This window comes from Dermacentor albipictus, chromosome 4 (genome assembly GCF_038994185.2).
Source record: "Dermacentor albipictus isolate Rhodes 1998 colony chromosome 4, USDA_Dalb.pri_finalv2, whole genome shotgun sequence".
In the NCBI taxonomy this organism is placed as follows: domain Eukaryota; kingdom Metazoa; phylum Arthropoda; class Arachnida; order Ixodida; family Ixodidae; genus Dermacentor; species Dermacentor albipictus.
In genome coordinates this window covers 172,796,416-172,816,688 of record NC_091824.1, presented here as the reverse complement: position 1 = coordinate 172,816,688, position 20,273 = coordinate 172,796,416, and the positions used below count along the sequence as shown (strand labels likewise).

Sequence of the window (20,273 nt, the reverse complement as noted above, 5' to 3'; positions counted from 1 at the left end):
AGCTCAATTGGTAGAGCATCGCACGCGACATGCGAAGGTTGTGGGTTCGGTTCCCACCTGCGGCAAGTTGTTTTTTCATCCACTTTAATTTCCATTAATTTATCATTACTTTATTTTCATTTATTAAGCACTTGCAATTTCCCCTATGTTGTACTTGGTGTCAGTGTTTGTTGGCTTCTCATTATATGACTAATAATTATCGGGTCCCTCGGTTAACCCCCTTTCTTCTCGTTTATATATATATATATATATATATATATATATATATATATATATATATATATATATATATATATATATATATATATATATATATATATATATATAGAAAGTCAGGAGAAGTACTAAGCTACGAAAAGCCGTGTTTAATAACGACCAGCCTTCGTGAGAGTGAACACGGATTATTCAAGCGCGCCTCTTCACGCTGTCATGAGCCAAACGCAGACGCTTTAACATGGCATCATTGCAAGGCACCACCAACAGTGTGAAATATGTATACAAAGCATTGACGTATCGCATTGACAAGAAACCGCCTCGCTGGCCAGTGGAGGTGGCAAAAAAAGAAAAGAAAAGAAAAACGAATGCCAAATTCGCCTGAATTGCGATGGCGGATTACTAAACAGCCATAGAAAGGGAGGTTAGCAGTTTTATCGGCCATATAAATAGCAGTAAACATTCGTTTACCATATAAATTACCATGCAGGGTGCCACGCGCGCAGGCAAACATGAGCGCATGAATGCTGTCGGAACAATGGCGTGATGAACAGCGGCGACGGCGGCGAACGAACGCTCCGTGCTGCCTCTGACGCGACTCCGAAGCTTGAGACAACGCGCGGGAACAGAGCGCACACGAAGCCACAAGAGATCTCTGCTCCCTAGCCATCGTGCTCAGCCGCAAATGACCTCACGAACAGTGCGCGTACAACCGAGCTCAGTTTTCTTCTACATTTAAACTACCCTTTATGGGTGTTCTGCAAATATGTATACAATGCTGAGTCTATTTCGGACATTTATTTATTGTGCCGGTTCAATGAAGCACGAAGGAAAAGTTGGCATTTTGGAAACATTTTTTCCAAAGATAACACGGGAGATAAAAGGTTAAAGATATGTGAACTCAAAGCAAATAAGACTCGCGGCAACAGAGAAAATTAGTTGCCTTGCTTCATTAATAACCTCAGGCACAACAACAATATATTTTATGGTTTCACTGCTATCTGTACTTACTTACAAAAGTGGACAAAATGCATGCGTCTTTGGTATAACACAGCACTCATAATGCACAACTGAACGAATGAAAATGAACTGGTACTTTAAAGATAACAAAGTGAACTTTCAATAATTTACGAGCACGGAGCTTCACGCTGAGGTTGCTCATGCGCTTGTATGCTGTGTCAATAATCCCAAATTCGAACAAGGCTGGGGAGCCTAATGTGCAGTGCCTCGAGGAAATACATACATCAGTACGACAATACCTGCTTTTTCTCCTGTCACATCAACCGTTTAATCGCAAATTAATCATCAATCGAAAAATCGCGCAGTTAGAATGGCTCCTCACACGGCAGTAGTGGTAATAAAATAATCTCCGGCGCTTGTCGAACGGGCGCCGCAGTGCTACAGTTGACCTGCCGAGAAGGAAGTAGCGTTTCTTTAAAGAACAGAGGGAGTCTACGCCCCCCCCCCCCCTCTTTTTCTTTAAGCACTGCTAAGGCCTAATATAGCTTAGACAGGAGATATCCTATTCTCCACCCGGTCGTGTCGCAATCTGCAGTTCACGGACGCGCGTCAATTACAGACTGTACTTGCGCGCGGATTCAACGCTTTGGCAGACGCAACCGCCGAGGCTTCCGTGACGCAGCACGCCTTAGCGAGACGGGTACAGTCAAAGCCACCAAGATAAAAATATTTTTCTAGGTGGATTTGGTACAGTTCGCATCGCGTCCTTTCATTCCATTTGTCTTCGCTGCTCCTTTCACACATCAGGGGCGCTATAATGTAAAACTATTCCAAACTTTTCTATTCCAATTCTGCTATCAGCCCTCCACGATTGGTCAAAAACTTTTTTCGACCACCCCCACTTCACCTGTCTGTCACGCGACGTCACAAAAACCGCGATACCTCCCCATCTGATATGAGGTATACACACTGATTATGCATGATTTGACAGAAAAAAGAAAAACGGTTATTTCTGATTCAACCCCTTTTCGCCATTAGCCCTCGGCTATTGGTAAAAAGTTTTCGGGCTGCACCCACTTCACCTGCCTGTCACACGACGTCACGAAACCACAAGAACTCACCGCGTCAAAGTGACGTGTACGCGATAAAGATGCATTAATATGCCGAACAAAACTGAATTTTCTTCGGAATAGCCGCAGGCTGCCCCATTCCGAAAGGAACTAAAGATGGCTGCCGCCGATCGCTCATACGCTGGATACTCGCACCTGCCGGAGAGCATGGGTGTATTTGCGTATAATAAAACTTCTTGCGTGGCCGTGTAACGTTTTCGAGCACTTTCGGCACGTTTACCCCCTCATTTTTTCAACTCTTCTTTGCTGAGGGTCGGTTTTAGCGTCATTCTTGAGCTTCTGTTGCATTGCGCCGCGATTTTCGACCAGCCACCGCAAGCTAAGTAAGGGAAAGCGGACCAATCGTAGATGCCGGCACCACCCTCTTCATCCGGTTATCGATTTTCAGTGCACTGGCTCTGCCCCAGTGGATCCCTCTCCACTTGAGCATTCTCCTCGCCTCTTGTCAGCCAATTAGATACGACAAGCCGCTCAGTGTAGGCAATGTTATTCGTTTTTCAAGCAAACAAAAGTAACCTCCTATGAACGAGGAGAGCGTTTGATTGGCCTGTTCAGACAACCCTGCGGGTGACCGCCGTGTGCTTGCGTCGGTGGTTACGCAAATTTGACGTCAGGAGATTGGAATAGAAACATATTGGAATAGTTTTACATTATAGGGCCCCTGTACTTTATTCGCTTGCTTAGTCTTTTTGAGCCACACGCAATCTATTTGCGGACGCTCTTTATGTTCTTTCGTCCCTAGTAGCAGATTTTCTTTTGGGAAAGACGTGACCCGCCCCCGGCCGATGTGTTTCGCGTATTGCCGACGGAGAACAGGCACTGCGCGCTATCATCGATAAGGAAACCACAATAAAAAAGTATAGAGAAACAAGGCAGGCCACGTATAATGGCTACACAATGCTCGTAGATGTAAGAAAACGTGCGTTCCCAGGGTGCTGGAGAGCTTTGTTTGAGCCGGGGCGTCGGCTTTTCCTCAGCCAATGTTCTTTTCGCAGACACAACGAGTACTCCTGTTAATAGTAAAGGCGGCCTCGCCTATTTGCGTCATGGCATCTTATTTTGTCAACCAGCCGCCTATGTACAGACCAGAAGCGTTGCAGCGCTTAACGGGAACTCGAGAGATAACCAGAACAGCGTCGGATTAACGGTGGTGTACTCTCTGTACGTCCTGCTCAGTTCCCAATTCGCCACCTATGGGCACTTTGCGCTGAAGCTTTCCAGACTTAAACGCAACGCCAGAACACACAGCCTAGTGAGCGATGGAAGCGAATTTGGATGGACGCGATAAAAATTCGCCGCGTCACCTCCGACCGCTTATGACAAAGTAAGAGCGTCCGAGATATGAACATGTCCCAGTGTGCCTCTTGTGTATATGACTGGAAGTCTTCGCGATGGATATCATAAGTGCGAACATCCATGACATCCGGCTCGGCAGCGCTCGGCATGCAGCATTAGAACAAGTCAGGGTGAGTGTGTCGTCAATTGGAATCGTGTCGACGACGCTGTGGTGGCAAATGAAAACGTCATAGCTCCTCTGGTCGGTTTAAGGTGCCTACATAACTTCAAGACGCGTACATTAATCAAAACATTGTATTCCAGTGCTACCTGACTTTAACGTACCTTCATATGATAAATACCCGAGTGCTGTTTCGAAAGCCCTAGGGTCACTTCCGCTCTTGCCATATAAGCTATAACTATACTCTGAGCGGGCAAGAAATAGTTTACCGATTACACAAGTCCCTCACAGAATGGGAAGGGCCCGCGTCTTGTTGAGATTCCTTTCATTTTCCATTTTTCTCTTAGCCAGTGGTTATTACGAATCCGCGCCCACGCTACGCCGGAACTGACCACTTGACGGGGTAGATGACATAGAAGATCGATAGAACCGTAGAAACAGAAACGTTATAAAACGCGGCTCCACGGTGCCTTTACTACCTCGTGCGGCTGAATGGGATGCTCGATGAATTTCTTTCGATGCACTTCAATGCATTCTAGCATACCTTCAGCAACAACAACAAAAAGAACTCATAGCTGTGCGCCGCAAAATCCTAAAACAAAAGAAACAAATAGAAGAGACAAAGAAAGACAGCGAAAGCCAAGTACTGACGTCGAAATTTGAGTCACCAAAAGGCCTCCGTCTACCTGAGCTCAAAGTGGCTTGTGTTATCCCTGTAACTGTACTTTCAATATACGCTAATGCCTGGGGGAACGATAAATCTAAAGAAAATGACAGCATACACCTGAAGATCACCCCCCCCCCCCCAAAAAAAAAAACAAAGAAAATCGGAAAGCGGCGCATCGGTCAATACAGGTGAGCAGGATATGCCATTTTGCTCTGTAGCTCGCACACGATTCATTTATTTCCGCATACCACCACGACACGGGCGAGCTTCCACACGCACTTTGTGGCGCACAATGCCGAGCTCTTAGGAGACGTCGGCTCTCTATCTCGGTGCACTGTGGGTCGTCGCTGCTCGGGTCTCTCGGGACGAGTCGAGTAACGGCGCTTCACGCGGGAACGGCTCCCACCCCCGGCGGGCATTGGCGGAAATGATGGAGCCCGTCGCCGCGCAAACATTTCGAACCGCATTATGGGTCGTCTAATGCGAGGCCGTCAAGGGAGGGAACCGCGACGCCGCCGAGTGCCTTTTCTGCCTGTTTTTTGTTTGTTTGTTTTTCTGCGTACTTGTGCGGCACGCCGTCCTGGTGGGAGAACTGAAGTTGCGAGGGCCCGACGCGATGGACGCGTCTGTCCGAAAACACAGAATCACCATTCGCCACTGCGAGCGTGACCGATTCGCCATAAGCCGGTGGCGGCCCGTCAGAGGCGTCAGAGAACTGCCCCGAAGTTAGCCAGCCATGTTTAGGTGGTGCCTGGAGTGCACGCCGTCCCGAACGAGCACGATTATGCTCTCGAAAACACTCTTGTCCGTGACCTTTCGCGTTCACCACGACTCCTGTTCGCATTTTATTTTTCCCGGCTCACTGAAACTGAGCGAGGGCGATCAGTGGGACTATTCGCTGACAACACTTTTATGCATCAAATGCTCTTTTCACTTCTCAGTGTGGTGGATGTTTGGTAATTAAATTAGCGCCTTTATCTCATATTCTAGTTATACCAGTAGAAATAAGTTCCAGATATAGAACCTGAGTTGGTTGAATGAGTAAAGTATGAAATATGCATTTGGCCAGTACTGACAGGGCAATATACTTGCTGGCATTGATCGTTGCGAATTTTACTAAAAAAAGAATGTCATCAATTGATTTAAAGTCTGCTTAAAAACAATAAATAAGCAGCGCTGGCCTACCTACTTTTAGCAGCATTTCCAAAATAATGTGTTCAAGATCATTATATGACCATAACTCATAGAAAGTCGATCTTTAGGTTCAATTATACATTAAACGGCAACGATTTAATACAAACTGACACAGTAAAATATTTAGGCATAACCTTTACAAGCGCGTTAAAATGGAATACCCATATCGATAATACATGCACGAAGGCCTTCCGAACACTCGGTTTCTTGCGAAGAAAATTAACTGCAGCACCATCCTACGTGAAACTAACAGTATATAGAACATTATTAAGGCCGATTCTTGAGTATGGTAGCATAGTGTGGAACCCGCACCAGAAAGGACTCTCACAGAAATTAGAAAGCATTCAAAATAAAGCGTTGCGATTTATTTACCATAAGTATTCTCGACACGGAAGCGTAAGTGCTCTTAGAAGCCAGGCAGCACTGCCTACCCTTGTTTGTCGGCGTCGTGTGGCTGCCATGAAATTTCTTTTTATGCTATGTAATGACAAAATTATTATAGATAAGCGAGATTACGTGCAGCCACCACACCGACACTCCAATAGAACCTGTCATAATAAACACATCAGGCAATATCCGACACAGTGCGACACGTTCAGCTATTCATATTTCCCATGGGCAATTGAAATCTGGAATTCGTTACCAAAGGAAATTGTAGACTCAGATTCTGTGGATGGCTTTGTCGCAAAATTGGACTCATATTTTGGCTGTTCATGAAAGTAGTTGAGCGCATAGTTTAAAGGTAATGCGTTGGTTGATTGACTGGACACTAGTGCACGTGTGATTGCATTTCAAATGTAAATATTGCAATGTGCTGAGTAGTGATGTTATATAGATCCACAATAACTACAAGAATATTATACGACAAATATTGCAATTGTTTTGAGTACCTTTTCCCTGATTCATGTGAAACAAAAATAGGGTGTCTTGCGTTGTATACCAGTGCTGTTGTATGGCATTTTTTTGCTTTATATATTTTTTCTTATTCTTTTTTCCTGTTTTTCCCATGCTCGTGTGTGTATATTGTACAATCCACTTCCTGTTTGGGCCTGTGCAAAGGCCTACAGTATTGTTAAATAAATAAAATAAATTAGGAAACAAGTAGAAATGTTTCGCTTCAAGATTTCTTACCACCTCCGCTTTTTAATTACGATTGGGCGTACTGGATTTTACGAAGCAAAATTACATACAAACTAGCTTACAAATCGGGGTCCCTGTCAGTATTGACAGCGTTGTTTATTACTTACTTTAACCTACTGCTGGCCGATGAGCTGCTCTAGAGGAGCTCGCGCTCTAACCGAAAATAAAGTTTTCTGTTTGTCTGTGTGTGATTCACGAGAAACGCACCTGCAGACACCGACTCTTCCCTAGCGCCCACGCGCACTTTACGCCGGTGATTCCCCGGTGGTTGTCTGTAAAGCTGGAAAGCCATGCACAGTAAAGCTTTTGCTTAGGTTTGCGCGTAAATATTTCCAATATGCGGCTTGCCATCTGCAAAAATAAAGCAAATTTGAGGAGTTAGTCGTTTTTCTTCCAAAGGCTTTACTGCTGAAAAGCCAGCTTTAAAGAAAAGGAGGTGGAACCGAGCGCAAATAGAAGGGATAATATTGATAGGGCAATGAGGGGGTTCAATCGATCATTGATCCTGTAGCCTTTGCCATTCACGGTTTGTAGTCTTCTTCCTTTTCTTTTTTAATGAAATGCGTAAACGCGCCCAACAATGCAAATTGCTAAGTTTCTATAAACACCTTTAAGTTAGCCACGATAGCTTGGAAACCATGGCGCTGAGTCATTACAGCCGTCCATGGCGCCATCGTGACGGCCGCAGACGCGCACTGGCGTTTCCAAAAACATTTGCAGAGAACTGCCTCGCGCGAAATTGTGAAGTGAATGACTGCATAGTGTTTATTATTAGTATAACTAGAGGGAAATCTGGCTCTGCGATCGTTCAAACATGAAGTACAGGCTTCGGATTGGCGTTCTGTTGACTGGCGAACTAGCCTACAAGTATTTTTTGGCCATAGAGTTTCTCACTATGGTGAGAAATTCTATGTTTTTGGCAGTTTTGGTATCGCTCCAAGCGTAATAGCTACAACCTGCAGTGGGATGGTGCAACGCAAAGCTCTCTGCCTTTGTTATGTTGCTCGATGTGGAGATAGCGCGCTGGGCCAGTGGCTGGGACGATGTTTGTGTCGCGGTGTGGTGTCGGAACCCTGACGAGAAAGCGACGGCATCGTAAACGTTGAAAGAACATGTGTAACGAAGAAGAGTAGCCGCCTGCGCCACAGCACCATCGCTACCGGCATGAGCTCGTGGTTGCTGTCTTTTCGCCGAACGCTTGTGACAGCTACCCGTTCGCGCCCGTTGCTAATAAATCTCTTAGCAAGTGGTGGAGGTGCTGGGTTTCGACCACCCTGGAACTTCGGAGTCGCACTCTACCCCCCATCATGCCCGACGACGCACGCACTCCTCCAGCTCCTCCAACGGCGCCGGCCACCTTGGTTTGTGCCGGTGCCTTGCGTCAGCGAGATCCCCCTATCTTCTCCGGCACAGATGACAAAGACGTTGAAGATTGGATCTCGTCTTATGAGCGAGTGAGTGCCCATAACCAGTGGGACGACGTTACCAAGTTGAGAAACGTCGCCTTTTATCTTACGGACGTTGCGAAACTATGGTTTCTCAACCATGAAGCCGACCTCACTTCGTGGTTGGTCTTCAAGACCAACTTTACCCAAGTTTTTGGTCGGCCTGCAGTAAGAAAGCTTCGTGCAGAACAACGTTTGCGCACACGTTCCCAAGAGACCGGAGAAAACTTCACGAGCTACATTGAGGACATTGTCGACCTTTGCAAACGGGTGAATGCGTCAATGTCAGAGGAGGAGAAGATCAAACATATAATGAAGGGTATTCAGGACGACGCATTTCAAATGTTATTATCGAAGAGTCCTCACTCTGTCGCTGAAGTCATCGAATTGTGCCAGAGTTACGACGAGTTGCGCAGGCAACGGCTTCACACCCGACGTCCCACCCCGCCCGCCGACTCTCTATCCAGCCTTGGGGTCGACGACTACAACCATGCTACTCTCTTCATCAAAATCCAGGAATTCGTTCGCGCAGAGGTCGCCCGCCAGCTATCGTTGATATCTTCTGTCCAGGAACCACCCCCTGCTTTGCATCCTACGATCCGCGACTTCATTCAAGAACAAGTCTCTCAAGCCGTTCCTCCAGCCGTTGAGCAGCCACCAGTCACGGCTCCTCTCACTTACGCTGAAGCAGTTTCCCGATCTCGTCCACAAGCGCCCCTGCCGCCCTCTATGCATCGACCACCGACATTTTTGCCGCCATCTATGCCGCTTCACGACCGCCGGCATTTTCCTCCTATGCCGCTGCCCGACCGACAGCCTTTTTCGAATCCTCAACCGCGACTCGGACCTTACCCCCACCAGTGGCGCACCTTCGATGACCGCCCAATATGTTTTGCTTGCGGTGGTGCTGGTCACGTGGCGCGCCATTGTCGTCGTGGCATGCCTCCTCTTCAGGACATCCGGCGGGCGCCACCTTTCCCCGCTCCGTTTTCCTCGTCGCCTTCCAGCCTTCCTACTTCTTCCTTTTCCCCTGACCGCCCAACCGCCTCTACTCGCCGCTCACCATGTCCCCGCCGTCGCTCGCTTTCTCCGATGCGGCGTCGTCCCGTGTCCACCGAGCAGGAAAACTGATGGCCGCAGTTCCCGAGGCACGAACTGCGTCCACGTCGCAATGCCCAAGTCCTCGTCCCTCTCCAGCCAACGTCATCGAGGTCTCTGTCGAAGGAATCGCCGTCCTGGCGCTTGTAGATACAGGAGCCGCCGTATCCGTAATTTCCGCCGAACTCTGCCGCACACTACGAAAGGTTTTGACGCCTCTCTCCGACTTCTCCCTTCGAACCGCGAACGCTCAAAATATAACGCCTCTCGCTGCCTGTACTGCTCGCGTCTTCATTCAAGGTCTACTGTATACCGTCGAATTCGTCGTGCTGCCCACTTGTTCCCATGACATCATATTAGGCTGGGACTTCCTTGCAAATAATAACGCCGTTATTGACTGTTGTCACGCCGAACTCGAACTTTCTGCACTTCCAGACGTCGAGCCTATCGATAACGACCCTTCCAGTGTTAAACTGTTTGTTTCCGAAGACAATTCCGTCCCTCCACGCTCTTCCCTGCTTGTGCCTGTGTCGTGCGCCGCTATTTCTGATGCCACTGTTTTCTTTACGCCCTCTGAGCTGTTCATTCGCCGCCGATGTTCTCCGCTGCCCTTTGCTCTCCTTACTCTTCGCAATGGCGTCACGAAAATGGTCGTCGACAATCCCACAGCCTGCCCTTTAGCTTTATCTCATGGTGAATGCCTAGGCCTTGTTCAACCAGTCGACACCTTTTGCATCTTTGACACTCCTGCCGTTTCTACTTCTGCGGGCCTTGGCGCACTTACTTGTGACTCTGCGGTTGATCAGTCACTCCTCGACGCTTTCCACAGCTCCATCGACGATGGCACGTCATCTTCAGAACGAAGCCAGCTTATTGCTCTCCTGCAGAGGTTCCGCGCTTCTTTCGACAGCCATGCTTCCGGTTTGGGCCGCACATCGACCGTTTTTCACCAAATAGATACCGGCAGTCACGCACCTTTACGGCAGCGCCCTTACCGAGTTTCCGCCTCTGAGCGCCGTGTCATTGACCACCAGGTTGCTGACATGCTCAAGCGTGGCGTTGTGCAGCCTTCCAACAGTCCCTGGGCATCACCGGTCGTCCTCGTTAAGAAAAAGGATGGCTCTATTCGATTCTGCGTCGACTACCGACGTCTGAACAAGATAACGCGCAAGGACGTTTACCCGTTACCGCGCATCGACGACGCCCTCGACTGTTTGCAGGGAGCTGAATTCTTTTCTTCGCTGGATTTACGTTCCGGATACTGGCAAGTCCCCTTGGCACCATCTGATCGACCTAAAACAGCATTTGTGACACCTGACGGATTGTACGAATTCATCGTAATGCCTTTCGGCCTGTGCAATGCTCCCGCCACTTTTGAGAGAATGATGGATAATATTTTACGCGGCCTCAAATGGAACACATGTTTATGCTACCTGGATGACGTAGTTGTCTTTTCTGCTGATTTCCAAACCCATCTCAGCCGTCTCGAGCAAGTTCTCAAATGCCTTACTGTCGCGGGACTTCAACTTAACTTAAAAAAATGTCGTTTTGGTGCCCGAAAGCTCCCTATTCTTGGCCATGTTGTATCACGAGACGGCGTCCTTCCGGATCCAGCCAAGCTCCGCGCTGTCACCGACTTTCCGCAACCAAAGAAGTTAAAAGAGCTTCAAAGTTTTCTTGGTTTATGCTCATACTTCCGACGTTTCATTCGAAATTTCGCTTTCATAAGTGCACCCCTGACAGCCCTTCTAAGTGGCGACAAAGAACTTTCCGCTTGGTCGCCCGCCTGTGATGACGCCTTCACGAAATTACGCCGCCTGCTAACCTCGCCACCTATCCTCCGCCACTTCGATCCTGCAGCGCCCACAGAGGTCCACACCGATGCCAGCGGCATCGGACTTGGCGCCGTACTCGCACAACGAAAAGCGGGCTTTGATGAATATGTCGTTGCCTACGCGAGCCGAACTCTGACAAAGGCCGAGGCTAATTACTCTGTTACAGAGAAAGAGTGTTTAGCCATTATTTGGGCCCTTGGAAAATTCCGTCCTTATTTGTATGGTCACCCTTTCGATGTCATCACTGACCATCACGCCCTTTGTTGGCTGTCTACCCTTAAGGACCCATCTGGCCGACTTGCTCGCTGGGCCCTTAAGCTACAGGAGTACGACATCCGCGTCCTCTACCGTTCCGGCCGCAAACACACGGACGCTGACGCCCTTTCTCGCTCACCGGTCTCCGCTGACTGCGCTTGCCTATCCGCCCTTGAGCCCACAGTTCCATCTCATGCACTGCGCAACATGCCGTCGGAGCAGCGCAAGGATCCCTGGATCAGTGCTCTCATCACCATCCTTTCTGATCCATCCACCTCATCACCATCGCGCGCTCTTCGCCGCCAGGCTACCCACTTCTGCATTCGCGACGGCCTTCTTTATCGTCGTAATTACCTCTCTGACGGTCGCAAGTGGCTTCTCGTGATACACCGCCATCTCCGTGACCTTATCTGCGACGCTTTCCACGCAGACCCTCAGTGCGCACATGCCGGCCTCTTCAAGACCTATGCTCGACTACGCATCCGATTTTATTGGCGAGGCATGTATAACTACGTCAGAAAGTTCATTCGCTCCTGCGCTCCGTGCCAACGCCGTAAATTACCTCCCGGACAAGTCTACCCATCACAACCCCTTCCCTGCCCTCGTCGGCCTTTTGATCGTGTTGGCATAGACATCTACGGACCGCTACCCTCCACACCAGCAGGCAACCGCTGGATTATTGTTGCAGTGGATCACTTAACCCGCTATGCTGAAACAGCTGCTCTGCCGACTGCCACCGCCCGCGACGTTGCATCGTTCCTATTACGACATTTCGTTCTTCGCCACGGTGCCCCTCGCGAACTTCTGAGCGACAGAGGCCGCGCCTTTCTTTCCGATGCTTTGAAGGCACTACTCGACGAATGCCGAATCGTTCACCGCACCAGTACAGCGTACCATCCGCAAACTAACGGCATGACCGAGCGCTTCAACCGTACTCTTGGCGATATGCTCTCCATGTACGTCGCCTCTGATCATTCAAACTGGGACCAAGTTCTCCCTTTCGTGACGTATGCGTACAATACTGCGACCCAGGCAACTACTGGTTTTTCCCCTTACTTTCTCCTATACGGACGAGAACCTTCTACTACTCTCGATACTATTCTGTCATATACACCTGACGCGTCCGAAATTACTCCGCTATCTGAAGCTGCTCGTCATGCTGAGGAATGCCGCCAGCTTGCCCGCTCTTTTTCCACCGAGGACCAGTGGCAGCAGCAATCCCGTCAACCTGCCGGCCGTTCTGCCCCAACTTTTTTGCCTGGCTCTCTCGTATGGCTTCGGGTGCCCGCTACTACACCCGGCCTCTCCTCAAAACTTGTCGCAAAGTACCTAGGACCCTACCGCGTTCTCGAGCAAACGTCCTCCGTCAATTACATCGTAGAGCCCCTCACGCCATCGACGGACCTACGCCATCGCGGCCGCGAACTTGTCCACGTCTCTCGCCTTAAGCCGTACTACGACCCAATAGTAGTCTCTTCGCCTTGAGCCGCCAGGATGGCGCCTTTTTCTGCGGAGGGCGATTGTAACGAAGAAGAGTAGCCGCCTGCGCCACAGCACCATCGCTACCGGCATGAGCTCGTGGTTGCTGTCTTTTCGCCGAACGCTTGTGACCGTTTGGATCTTGGTTTGTTATGTGTGTTAGGTTGGCGGTGTAGCGTTACGTGCTTTATAAAACTTCAGAATAGGAAAAAGAAGGCACTACAGATACAAGACGTAAGCAGTTGTACTTCTAGAGGCTGGACAATCAAATTTTATTGAGGGTTTTTAGTATGCATTGATCGTTTATGTGCTCACTGAAATGCGTGTTTTGGACTTTGAGAATACAAACTTACTTGTGGTAGGAAAGGTTGCTGCTTCCTGGCTGCAGTCTAGTGTCGCAAAATGGGCAAGTGCAAAGCTACGTCATAACGCTTCGGAAGCGGTACGTCAATATAATATATAACCAAGCATGTTCGCAGGAGGCCACAAGCGTCCTAGCTAGCACTGCAGCAGATGTGCTTAACAGTACTTGAAGACGTTCAGCAATCGTGACATGCGGCGCAGCCTTTCGAAATATCGAGAGAGTTCGCAAGTGCCTGTCGTCTGCGAGAAAAGTCTCGTATTTGCAGCGAGCAGGCGTCGTAGCAGACGACAATTGTAACATTGCTCTCAAGGGCGCAACACCATTACAAGTGCATGCCTTTATCAATAATTCTATGCATCCCTTTGTTAACGACCGCCTTGTCATCCATCATGTTGGCAGGAGACGTGTTTTATGGTTTTATTTATTGAAACGATGTATGTGGTAAGCATCGTGTGTGTGATTGGAATGGATATGGACACTTTTCGCTTCAATTTTAGCCTACTACAGAACCACCTCTGTGACCAGCCCAGAAAAGCTACTATTTTTGCCCAAGGGCACGACACATGCATTGGGGGATAGAGGTACACAGCTTCGTTGTAAAACTGCGCATTCGAAGCAGAAGGGCTATTACAGAAACTACCGAATAACGCCATGAAACGTCACCGTGGTATATATAATGACATTGTAGAGCTACATACGTTACTCAACTCCACCATCAGCGTTGCGCGTTTCTTCGAGTTACTGCAGCTTGTATAAGAAAGGACACTTTCTTTCTCTCTTTTTACTGCCAAAGCTTGTAGCGATTGACGCTAAGCAACAAGGAGTCAAGATGGGTAATGAAGGCGCGTCATTGTGCAGGATGGCAGTGAGCCGCCGAAGCGGCCGATAACGCTTCACCCGACGTCACTCGCGGTTCAGCTGCTAAGGTCTTGCAGTAACAGTCAAGCAACCAGTGATAGTCGTGACAGAGAGAGGGAGAGAGAAAAGCGAGAAGAGAGGTGACGAATAACATCGCGCTTTGCCGATGTCGCGTGTATGACTAGAAGAGCTGATCCAAAGGAATATCGCCAGTCTCTAACCTTGACAAAGCGGATTCAAGCGCTTGAGGGAAAGGGTTAGGACACTGGAGGTGGCCAACATTCCGCTCGCATCCAACGAAACGACTACAACTGCCTCTAATATTTCTATCATCGCCAATCACTTAAAGAACAGCGTCAAGGTGCGAAGATACCGAAAACAGAATGCGACGTTATAATATACTTTTCTTTGGTATTGAAGATGACGAGAAGATTGGAGGCCGTTTGAATTAAAGATTCATAATTTCTTTTCCGAAAAACTTGGCCTCGCAGTGATTAGTCCGCAATTCGAAAGGGCATGGTTGTTTTGTTCCAAGTAAGTGTCGGCCTATTATGGCAAGTCTACTTTCTTCAAAGACAGGTAAAGCATTTTGGCCTCAGCCCGCAAACTAAAAAGCTTTAAATTTTCAATAACCGAAAATTCTTCGCTTTCGACATGCCAAGCCAGAAAAGAAATCGCTGGAATTCGCCAGGACACAGGCGGGACCTTTCAAGGTATCCGTTGATAAGCTCCGAATTGATAGAGTGACATACGTTTTTGACTCCTCAACAACTCTTCTTTTATCTACACGATAGCCAGGCGAAAAGAGAAACAGGCGTGTTTGAAAACAACCTTCCAAACCTGCCATCACTCTTTCACGATCGGCATCATTCACTAACATAATAAGTCTTCTGTCTAAGTGGAATCAGGTCTCCTTATTGCTTGATGACAGCCAATCAAATGTCCTAGCATAAACAGAGACTTGGTTGCACCTTAATATCGGGACAATGAATTACTGATCGATAGGGCCTACACCATTTATCAATGTGATCGTACTCGAAGGAGAGGCGGAGTAGTACTGCTGGTAGTTATGGAAGCAGTCCCATCTTTCAGTATCGATACAAATTCTAACCTAGAAATAATATGGGCTACTCGCTGGGCTCACGCTGTTAACCTACCCATAGGCCTTTGTTATCGTCCACCTGACACTAGTCATTTGTTCCTAAAGGATGTGCGAAGCAATACCTTGGCCGCAATCAAAAGCTGTTTTATGGATCACATTTATGTTTTTGGCGATTTTATTTTCCTAATGTTGGCTGTGCATTTTTGTAAGGCTCCTACCATAATTCAAGAGATTTCGTTAACCTGTCGTTGGATTTTACCTTCACACATGTGGTAAATAAACCTGCACGTGGCAATAATATTTTAAATTTAGTGCTAGCCATAGTTCCTTTTACGATAGGCCCAATTCATGACTGCGATATGAAACGTAGGATCTATAGCTATTAAATTCATTCGTAACTCCAATAAAGCAGACTATAACAACATGAACAAGGAATTGGCGATGTCTTTCCATCAGTCTTTTATACCAACTTTCCCGCAGCAGTCTGTGGGTGAAAACTGGCTGGCTTTCAAGAATATAGATGTTAGATTTAGTTGACAAGTATGCGCCTCTAATTTCATTTTCACACGATAACAAAAATACTTGGTTGAGCTCGCCACTGCGCAAACTACGAAACAAAAATAAACGGTTTTATACAGCTGCCAAACGTTCACCCAGCCAACATCCCCGGGAAAAGTACAGGACATGCTTGAAAGAATATGCTTCATCCATCTGCATAGCTAAAGACAAGTACTACTCGTGTGACCTTCCCTACCTTGTACACTCAAGCCGAATAAAGTTTTGGAAATCCACATCCTTTAATAATGCATCGCAACAAACGTGTCTTCTCAATGATAACAACATTCCCTTAATGGTTGCGCAGCGCTCATCTGAGTTTAAGAAATATTTTTCATCAGTATTTGCACAGGAAGATCACCCGCCGTGGTTGCTCAGTGGCTATGGTGTTGGGCTGCTGAGCAGGTGGTCACGGGATCGAATCCCGGCCAATGCGGCCGCATTTCGATGGGGGCGAAATGAAAAAAAAACCGTGTACATAAATTTAGGTGCACGTTAAAGAACCCCAGGTGGTCGAAATTTCCGGAGTTCTCCACTACGGCGTGCCTCGTAATCAGAAAGTGGTTTCGGCTCCTAAAACCCCATAATTAAAAAAAATTACTCAGGAAGATCATCTAATCGGGCACGGTTCGATGATCGTTTGATATTTAAACAGATATGCTCATAGCTGGGGAATATTCTTTCATGCATATAACCGTACCCGTGGTCCTGGAACAGAAATATCCTTATATAGAACACACAACAGTCAGTACTGAAGGCATTGTATGTCTTGTAATATCGAACTATCTACGTCTGCTGGTATTGACAGTCTGAACACTAAAATATTTTTAAAAAATACCCTACTCCTACCTAGTAAAATTTGGCTTTCTACATTTAGGCAATCATTTTTGACCGGCCGATTACCTAAAGACTGGAAGGTGGCTAAAGTAACTCCAGTATTCGAAGCCGGAAATAGCAAGGTACCAGATAACTACCGCCCTATTAGGAAACTGTAAGGTTCTGTGAATAAATAAAGGATAGGCTATTGCACGAAACCGAAGAGCCGTCCCGAGTGCACCAGGTTTCTCCAGAGTCTTCAATAATAACCGTTCAACGATTTGAAGCGCGAAGGCGGTGCAGTATGGCTGCAGTATGCGAATGGCAACGAACTCGCTCAACTTTGTCCGCATCTCAATCAAGAAATTTCAAAATGGCAGCCCGCTAGGGAGCTCTCTTGTTATATAACTAGCCTTGGCCAAAGATATTTAGGATTTAGATGTTGACGGGGTATTATTTAAATATTGCCGCGATAATAGCCAGCATTATCTGATGAATATGAAGTGAGGCCGATATGTGAACTTAAGATTATGATTTCTTCGCTGGCTATATGGGGATTCACCTTTTTAATCTTTTTTATCCTTTTCTCTCTCTCACCTATCGCATCCACTTGCCCCACCCTCAGTACAGGGTAGCCAACCGGAGATAATCTCTGGTTAACCTCCCTGCCTTTCCTTCGCCTTTCTCTCTCTGTAAATAAATATGGGGCTGAAGCGCATAACAGTGCATTAACTTCGACGGTGCTGCATAGAAGTGCGCAGGCAGAATATAGGAAACTATACTGTTCCCAAATCCCATGTCTAGATGTGAGAAAATTTGCTGGCGCGCGATTGCCGCTTCAAGCTTGAGCAGAATCGTCGCTTTCGCTTTGCCGCCGTCGCAGTCAGCGCCCAAGCAACGGTTATTTCCCGCTTCACTGGCCCGGATTAAAAGACCGTCTTGCGAAGAGCTTCTGAGCAAATCGCTTTCCGCGCTGCAAGCGTTGTGGTGCTTGATTCGTCGAGTGTTTCTCGGTACACCGGACAAAAGATACAGTTTTGGAAGTTCCGGAAAGCAATTTACGATTTCCGATTACTTACGATAAAACTAAAAAGCAAATGACTACTCCAACTTATATAAGCAATTCGCTGACAGGCTTTTGTAAAAGAAACACCCAATGCTAACAGTCACTGAAGTATCAAGTTTAAGCACTTTTTTCTTTGTGGAAGCAAAGTGATAAAACCTTAGAGAAAAATGAGATGGGTGTCTGTGTGTAACACAGAAAAAAATCCGTGTGCGAAACGTTAGGCTCCCCAGTGTATATCAAACAGAATAATTACCGATGAATAACATTTTCCCCCCGTTGGCTTCAAGCAGTCACTTTATTTCTTATTTTGTCTTTCTTGACGTCCGAAGTTGGACCGTAAATTTCGTATTCTGTTTCAAACAGTTTAAGCTCGTCGATGCACCGAACTTTTCCAACAGAGACACGTGCGTCGAAGCCAGAGGGCTAATTCATGGGCGATGCCATAAAATTCAATAAAGCGAACGACGCACACGTGGTGACTGCGAAGCCGAGATGCAAGAACGCAATGAACCGTCGCCCATTTCTTTTTTTTTCTTTTCTACTTTTTTAGGTGTGAAGCGTCGACATCTATGTAGCGAACGCCGAGTGCGCCGCTGCGTCCTTGCCGCTGAGCGGCGAGTGGTCGGAGGCTTTCTCAGCGGCCAGGTCACGTTGGCAGTCTCGTTTAATGCGATGAACTGTAGGCTCAACATAGCAGCAGCAGACGCGACCTCACTGCATCAGCCCATCCCCGGACCAACCTAACGTCGCCCTCTGTGCTGAGCAGCCTCGCTCAGGGATCTATTCTGACAGCCAGGCTTAGACGGATGTTTGCTGTTTGTCGCACGTCGTCGTACTTGTTTCCAAAGCCTCCACCCGTGAGGGTTAGCTCCCGTGTGTCACGAGACGGCCAGCAGACTATTGTGGTTTCGCAACGACGAGGTGCCGGCGCTAAAAGAGTGCGAGATGTCGCATTGGTTGGCGCGGGAATGGTTATTACCCTAAAAGGGTCCGTGAAGCGAGAACGTCCCGAAGCAAATGGGTTTCTGTCTATTTGGCTGTCCGCTAAAATGTTTGCCTCGCAAGCGCTTGCCGGCTGACATCGCGTGGAATGGAGGCCCCGGGTGCCCACTTGCGTAACAGTTGACGAGAAATAGAAGGGGATTGCGGTGGAATAGCTTTGGTGTACTCCTCGTCCATGCTTCATGGTACAAAATGGCTGAAGAAAAAAAGAAGAGGTAGGCATAAACGATGATGAGCCTAATAGCTCTTATATCTAGTGATTTCGCTTTTTCTTCTTGGAATATCGCGTGGCATATCAATGAAGCAGCAATGGCGACATACGGGAGACATGATGACACCCGGAAGTTGTCCACACAACTTCTACATGATCAGACATAGCAAGCATGCTTAAATGGATTAAATTAACCAGAAGTCGATGGACAATTACTTAGACGAGTGTTACGTTTTATGGCCACCCGTAGTTAGCTCTTAAAAACTGATGTCAAGAAAAGTACGCATTTGGGCTGCTTGGTTCATGATTACGAGCAGTAAACAGCACTAAACAACAGGACAAGGAAAGGGGCACAGACAACAGCGCTGTTGTCTGTGTCCCTCACCTTGTCCTTTTGTTTAGCGCTGTTTACTGCTCGTAATGATGTCAACAACTTTAATTATGAAAGTTACGGAGGATTGTCAACTGGAACTGTCAAGGGATAGAGCGACAACCTACTGTAAAGCACATTTTCCCAATGTATTGACGACTATCAACATTTTCCGTGGAGCGGATTCATGAAGTCTGCAATTAAGCGATTGTGGTCCGATTAAAGGGCAATTCCAGCCATTTGTTCACCGTGAGAAAGCAATAGGATTCTTTGTTTCCCGAGACCCCGCTGCCGAGCGAACCTCGCGTGGCGTCACGAGCAGCACACCAGCGGTGAAGGCGCGCAAGGCACTCCAGTCCCGCCAGCGCGAAGAACGAAAGCAGTGTCGAACAGACGCTCAGCTGATTTGTGAGCGCGCGCCGGACCAGTGGTTGGCACTGTCTTCAGGTGTCAGCTGCGCCAGCTTTTCGGAGCTGTCAAACAATGACAGCTGCGATTCCGACATATTCAATAGTCATGAATTTTTATTCGACTCGCAACCACAGGAGTCGGCGCCCTGCGCAGCGCATCGTACTGCAACATGAAGACATAGGGTGGCCCTGTAGCCACTGATTGGATGTGCTGCTTGCTATTTTAGGTGTATTACACCTTCTCAAGGAAGCGTTTCGCATGCTCCCTTTGAGATGCCATGAAGTGCTGCTTTCCGCATTTGTATTTTGATTTAGGAGCACACAATTTCCCCGGGAGAACGCGTCGCTGAGTACCCAAAACACTGCCCTCTAATATAGGGGGCACACAGAGATCAGTGGTTTGAAACGCTAATCTCTACTATTGACCGGTGCATTTGTTTACATCGGCGTGATACAGCGACTATTCTTCGTTCGCTTGAAACTGTGGGCTCAGTGGCTTCAGAGACAGTGGCCAGCTAAGCCTCTCATAGACGACAAAGGATGCAAGAGCCATTTAAGAGACAATTTTTACTGCCCGAAGCCCCAGGCCATCTGGACTGCGTCCTGGTCGCCGCTCTTCGCGCTGCGGTGCCAGGCTGGTTGCGCGT

The 20,273-nt window shown here is 47.7% G+C and overlaps 1 protein-coding gene; it reads left to right on the top strand.

Annotated features, from left to right (window-relative positions):
- The window catches only part of bru3 (bruno 3), a 1,518,741-nt gene that overhangs the window by 262,484 nt on the left and 1,235,984 nt on the right, over nt 1-20,273 (top strand).